Source organism: Sinocyclocheilus rhinocerous, unplaced genomic scaffold (assembly GCF_001515625.1).
Source record: "Sinocyclocheilus rhinocerous isolate Xijiao unplaced genomic scaffold, SAMN03320098_v1.1 scaffold395, whole genome shotgun sequence".
Lineage (NCBI taxonomy): Eukaryota > Metazoa > Chordata > Actinopteri > Cypriniformes > Cyprinidae > Sinocyclocheilus > Sinocyclocheilus rhinocerous.
This window is the reverse complement of record NW_015660890.1, coordinates 1474883-1481373: the sequence shown is the minus strand read 5'-3', so window position 1 is coordinate 1481373 and position 6491 is coordinate 1474883. Positions and strand designations below refer to the sequence as shown.

Here is a 6491-nt window from a genome sequence, read left to right as displayed (position 1 = left end):
TTCTGTCTTGCAACATTTGCATGTGTTCAGATGGGCAGGAAAATAGTTCTATCCTACACAATTATTCGCTAACAAAGGTTATTCGTCCAATTCAATGCATAGTTTTAGCCTTAAATAAACAAAATCCCTGGTAAATAAAACACACCTTAGTATCGATATTTATTGTTTGAGTATCGATACTTTCGATACTCGCATCAGTATCGATATATCGATACTTCGGATCGATACGCCCATCCCTATCAGCCAGTGTTCGTGGTTCTGGTGGACCCACTGCATTTTGGGGTTTTTAATTCAACACAATTAAAAAAATTATGTTAAAATACTCAACAGATGTTTACTTCATCCCAATTACAAGCAATATAAACAGTATATATGGTTGATATTTGCCCTTTACCTTTGTTAGATCACATTTATGAATTAAAGTGCTACAACCTTGTGCGGAAATGGCAGGGGCAGAAACACAAAACTCACACTTACACTCTTAAAGTCTCTCTCTCACACACACACACATAAACATACATTCACATACTAATAGCAGCCCCAGACAGTTGGAGGACAGAGTGAAGGTACACGGGACCTAAAATTTCTCTTTTATTACCCCCGGGTCATAAAGACAAGGCCAATGAGTCCGAGTTTGAAAAAAAAATTAATAGTATAATTTTTCTTTTGAAAAAAAATTAAAACGGGTCCTGAACACCATACAAGGGTTAATAATTGTTAACAAGCGTTAACAATAATTGTAGTATGTTTAAAGAATTCTAGTGAGTTCTAGTTTTTTTTTTTTTTTTTTACAGGTGACCTTAATTAGGCTAATCAATTCAGTACACTTGAAGCATGTTATAATATGTATTCTCAGTGGTTTGGACTTAAGTTTATGATAATTAGACGTATTTTTATAATCTTCAAGCAGAAGAAACACAACAGATCCATGTGTAGCATCACGACTGAACGATCCGCCCTCACTGTCATTCCGCCGCAGAGGAGAGCAACGTTTCCAGCGTGGAAACACAACTACATCAATACAACATTTAATACAGAATAAGTACTTAATAAGTACTTTAATAATGAAATAAGGACTGAGGACTTCAATCACTTCATACGCGGAAAGTTACTTACAGGTGAGTCGCGTTACACTCGATTCCTGCACTTTACCGCAGTTTGTGTCGGTTTTGTTTGCTGACGGGCTGTAATTGAGAGACATTAATAGTCTGTCATTGAGCTGTCATCTGCAGAATCTGTACTTTCATGGCATTAAACGACATGAATGTGATCAAGCGTCGTTGTCAAGCATCTAATGGTGTGAGGCTCGCTGACGCCGCCTAGTGGAGCGGATGGAAAATAGCGCCTTTTTTTTACCACCCACACAAGTCGTATTGTAAGCTCGGTCGTCGTATACAATACAGTGAACAAATTATGTGCACTGTAAAAGCTGTACAGTTTCACAAAGCATTCATTATAATGTACAGAAAAAAAATCGCCTCAAAAACCCGAGAGAAATTAAATGAATTATTAAATGTTAAAATGTTATAGATTCATTGGATGTTTGTGCATATAGCCTCAATGACAGCTCACGTTTCGTTTTCCTAAATAAGTTTATAATTAAGGTTTTGTAATACTGCACAGCAGGCCTTCACCAACCAAACTGAGCCAATGAGAGTAGTTATTGGGCGGAGCGACATGTGTAGCCCCGCCCACAAAAATTAGCCCCACCCTGTTGTGCCGGCGGGCGTTTCCAAACAATGGGCGTAAATACTCAGTGATTTATCATAGACTGTATGCGATTTACTAATGTTTGCTGGCACTCATCACCTGTACTAATAACATTCAACATGAAAAACATACAATATGCAAAGCCCAACATTTTTACTGTGCCATCGTGGTAAAGGTGACATGCCTTTATGATTTTTGCACAGGTGCTGTAGTTTTTTATTTTTTTGTATCGCTGAAAACAAAACTATACATATAGCAGACATCTATTATATAATGGTGCTACACAGTGTGTAATTTGTAGGCATATCTAAATATAGTTGAAAATTAAGGTAGTAAGTAAGGTAAGGTAAGGTAAAAGGTTAGTAAGGTAAAAGCACACAAAGAACTGGTATCATTAAACACTTTGACTCAGAAAATCGATCAAAGTTTGTAATTAGAGGGATTCCTCATTGAAACACATAAGGTGGACTTAAATGGTTCCACATTGAGTAATTGTGAAAAAATTATGTTTTCCTTTAAAAATGTAAAATATGTGTACAAAGATATGCATGGAGCTTAAATATACTGTGGACTAAGCATTATAGTAATGTTCGTTGTGCCCACATTAAGAAATTTTATTTTTAATTGAAGGTTAGCTTGTGTTGGCTGTAGTTTGCATACGTTTTAAGAATATCTTTAAAAAAATAAAAAAAGTTAATTTATGAAAATAATCTGCTCTACAAAATTGATGATGCATTTATTTGTAAATGAATGTAAAATGAATCACAAAACATTTAGTGTTTGAAGTTCACTTGCTTAATTCTTTGGCAGTCTATCTTTCACTAAGGCTAATGGTTTTACCTTGAGATTAGCTTTGTGTACAAGCCAATAAAACTCATCTTTCCATTTAAAGGAAAATTATATAAAATGATAAAGTACTATTTGTTCATACAAACACAAAAAAAAACAATACATTTATCTGTTATTTGACATAATTTCAATGTGCTTAAAGAAAAGGCTGAAAAGTTTTTGGGTGTCTTTGCGTGAGGTCCCATGAGACTGCACGACTAACTCAACACTGGCAAATGTGATTGATATGTAATAAAAAAAAATATCAGGGAAGTAACAAATCACTGGATTAGTTAAAATAATGACCAGCATAAAATGTTTAATTTGACTTCAGAGTTGAAAGTGGGCTTAAAGGACACATGGGCTTAATGGGTACACTTACCCTAACTTGTAGTTTTATGCTTCAGCCACAAGAGGGACACAATTTACAATTATATATTTTTCATGGCATTTTTCTCAAACATTATTATATATTTAATAATCATGGGTGTTAAACAAAGCGCCTACTTTTTTAATTATGTTTCCCCTAAAATCTTTTATTTTTTTATTCATCAGTAAAATATTGCACATTCTTGTCATTTTTAAAGTGACATTGCTATCACAAAAGATAGACCAGGTGCTTTTTATTTAATTTATTCTTAAAATTCAGTAAATATTTTAATCTGTCCATGCTGATACATAATTTGTTCTTTCTTAAGTGTATAAACTTTACAGTGGTCTCAAGTAACTAGATGATCCAATGCAGAAAGTTTGAACTGTAGATTTGGACAGTTCAACGTTCCTGTCAATATGACAAAACATCTATTTTGTTTTTTCCCAGTATCCTGCAGTATATTAACCAGAAACTCAAACACAGAGACAGGTAGAAGGCCATAAGCTCGACTTCAACAGCATGTGAGTACAAATATTCAAATATTATTACTGAGACAGCATTACAGAAGAACAGTTAAATACTCGGCTATATTTCTTCAACACTGTACAGCTTTAGGAGAATGTACACATTTTTATATCTTTCTATAAATTAAGATTCTACACAGGCTGTGTGGAATGTGTGTTTATACATTATATTTAACATTTATTTCTTTGCAAATCTGATGGTTATGAAGAATTACTCTTTTATCTTTGTAGTGCACAAGGTTTATGAATCATTAGATCCAGTTCATCCAGTTTGTATCACTCTATCAGTGGGTATATGTATCTACTTACATGTATTAACATTTACTGTATATTCACATATATTGAGTAATTATGTATGTCTTTACCCTACAGAATAAAGGATGTGTTTGAGCATCCAGTCAACAGAAGCAGAGCTCTGGGACGTGTGGACAGACATTCGCTGTAATGATGGACATCTGCTCATGGACAGGTAATGCTTATAATGTGTGTTGTTTACTAGTTCATGTGTAGGTTACCATCATTTTCTTTTTGAGGGGCCACTCCTTTAAAAAGCAAATGATGGTAACCTAAGTAGGTGGGGAAGGGACAGGGAATGAAAAAATGTATACAGCTTTTTTTTCAGGCTGAAAAGCATAACCCCTGCTGGATATCGCTCTGGGACCCAAACCATCCCCACCCCTTCATTCACTGTGAGCCACAGATCTCTTGTTGGGACATGTGAAGGAACTTATATTTCATTGTTTACAATAAACTAATTCAAGCTTTCAATTGTGTGATTGTCATATGACATGTTGAGGTGGGACTTGAACCCATGCCTCAGTTGCAACTTTAAACACAAAGGACATGTGTGTAGCCACTAGCGCCACTGCAGTTTTCACACTGAGGGTTGGTGTTTGGGGCACTTTGTTGGATATAATGCCAACAATTTAGCATAAGCAATAATGGGATTTGAACTCAGGTCTTCATGTTTGAAACACATTGTTTTATCCTCTGAGCCATTGAGTCTGGGGTTTTGAGTTTAGTTTAGATGAGGTTTGAAAAGGTGATGAAAAGCTTCACTACTAGTGGGACTTCAAGACAGACTTTCAAGTACAATTAGCAGGTGATGTTCAAACTCGAGCAATCATCCTCCACACCACAGAGTTTGTTCTAATACTACAAAAGTAAAAAAGTAGCAAATGCTAAAAAAAAATAAAATAAATGACAACAGGGAAAAAACACCTTCATATTTCTTAAAGCTTGCCTCAGTTACCTCATTAACAACACAAAGACATTAAGAATATAAAAAACATTTATGCTCCCCCACCCCCCCAAAAAAACTGCCGCAAATCACAAGTAGTTCAAAGGAACACTGTTCTCTACAAGGGTAACACTAATTCAGACGTGTTTATTATAGAGCCACATAATTGCCAATTAAACACAACATAGAACAACAAACAGATAACCCATATTATCTACAAATAACTATATTTAACATCAATAATAAGCACAGACAGCTTGAACAGACACAGCTAATTAAATATTAATCTCCCACAGCCAATCAATTACTGTGATTCGTTTGAGTTTGCATAGACTATAGCATAGAATATATTTCCTTTGAGTTTGAGCCTAAGGTGGTCCTCCAGGAGCAGGTTTAGATACACCTGCTGTAAGCAGATCATCCCTCTGAAGCCACAAATATTTAATGATTTGAAAGGTCTTCCTGCTCCCGAAGAGCCACTTTCCTGAGTTTAGCTACAACCTTTGCAGAAAACACATCTGATGTCAGTTGCTGTGTCTCATATGGACGGCTGTTGCATTTCAGGCTTTTCTGAAATGAGGCAGTGTTAATGGTGTATGCGACCACCAGAGGGCGCAGCTTCTCCTCTAAAACCTCATGACAAGAGATCACTAGGCAGCTTTCTGGAGAAGGGTATAACTGCAGCAGGGAGATCTCCAAATGGGGGCGGGAACTCCAAAACGGGGTGGGAGCTCCAAAATAGGGCGTGGCTTCCTCCCATTGACAGACAGGCACATGACACGCATGCGCAATTTTTTCCCCCAATCCACTTCAGTGCAAACTCCGCCCCACAGCTGATTCTAAAGATTTTATTGGTTGTGTCAATTAAAGTGTTGATTTCCTACATTATGCTACAAAAAATGCTAACCCCTAAACCTACCCCACACCTGACTCTAACCTTAACCAGTGAAATTGACTGCACGGTGGGATTGGCGCTGAATAGCGTGGTAAAGAAAGATGCAGTTCAGGAGATAAACAGTTAATAAGATTATGCGATATAAGATCGTTCCGTAACTCCCCAGCCGGACCTCACCGGACAATGGCACCTTTTTAGTTACACTTAGCGTCACTACCCACTCCTACCCTGCGAATTTTGAGCCCCGGGACGCCCCCGTTGCTTAGAACAAAGTGATAGAGTAAAATCGTTCCCCTGCGCTGCGCTGGGACGGCTCGTGGGAGAGCTCGTGGGTGATTCCCGTTTATATCATGAAGCAGAGGTTCAAACTCCAGTCCGAACACCACTGGCCACGAGCTTTGGGCTCTGCTCTCACGGAGAATATTTACTTATATAGCATATTTTATTTTAGATGAACTAGAAACAATGTTACATTTATAAAGTTTTATTTTGAAATGTAAGTCAATAACAATTGGCTGGAGCCAGAGCCAACGGTGAAAGTCTTTGCGTGAGGAGACCCCGCCCCATTTTGGAGGTTCTGCCCACTTTTGGAGTTCACGCCCCATTTTGGAGATCTCCGGTCTGCAGTTATACCTACTTGGAAAACTGTACAATTAACAGCATTTTACAGTAAAATTACATGAAATGTCTGGTTAGATTTTTTACAGTTTTTCCCTGTATATAGTACGGGAACTTACTGTTAACCTATTAACAGTTTTTTTTCCGTAGCGTTTTGACAAAATTTTACAAGTTAAAATTACACTTATCTTTTACAGTGTAGGTCATATTTACCAAATGAAATATGAATATTTGTTACTGAATTTCGAATTCAGCAGAAAGCAAAAAGCTGATTTATGCATAATCATGTCAGATCATTTTTTT

General features: G+C 36.8%; 2 long non-coding RNA genes across 2 annotated transcripts in view; one reads left to right on the top strand and one right to left on the bottom strand.

The window, feature by feature from the left end:
* LOC107725985 (uncharacterized) overlaps nt 1-6491 on the bottom strand; it is a 14020-nt gene that overhangs the window by 2322 nt on the left and 5207 nt on the right. The window lies entirely within an intron of this gene.
* LOC107725984 (uncharacterized) lies at nt 3408-4129 on the top strand. Its single transcript, XR_001638194.1, has 4 exons — nt 3408-3432; nt 3667-3722; nt 3808-3904; nt 4058-4129. It is a non-coding gene; the product is annotated as an uncharacterized LOC107725984 (long non-coding RNA).